This window comes from Monodon monoceros, unplaced genomic scaffold (assembly GCF_005190385.1).
Source record: "Monodon monoceros isolate NGI ecotype Baffin Bay Population unplaced genomic scaffold, NGI_Narwhal_1 Super_Scaffold_22, whole genome shotgun sequence".
NCBI classification, from domain to species: domain Eukaryota; kingdom Metazoa; phylum Chordata; class Mammalia; order Artiodactyla; family Monodontidae; genus Monodon; species Monodon monoceros.
The window spans coordinates 21,270,457-21,270,864 of NW_021703779.1; positions in this window are offsets into that span (position 1 = coordinate 21,270,457).

Genomic DNA, 408 nt, shown 5'->3' on the forward strand with positions numbered 1-408 from the left:
AATGAGGTCATTATTTTTCCTTTTTAATAATAGACTTTAATGATTACAGAAATAAAGTTGTAGTATGTGTTCAAAATGCTATGTTCTGTTTTGATCAATTAGTAATAGATTGTGAGAATTTTTCTGTTACAGTCACCATGGTTATCTTTTAAAAAGCTGTTGGACTTTTAGGCTGTCTCTAATTTTTCATAGGGATAAATAAAACTATAAAGGACATGTTTGTGCATAAAAATTGTCTTTTATCTAAATATGTCTTTTTTTTAATAAATGTATTTATTTATTTTTGGCTGCATCGGGTCATTGTCGCTGCGCGCGGGCTTTCTCTAGTTGCGGCGAGCGGGGGCTACTCTTCGTTGTGGTGCGCAGGCTTCTCATCGCGGTGGCTTCTCTTGTTGCGGAGCACGGGCT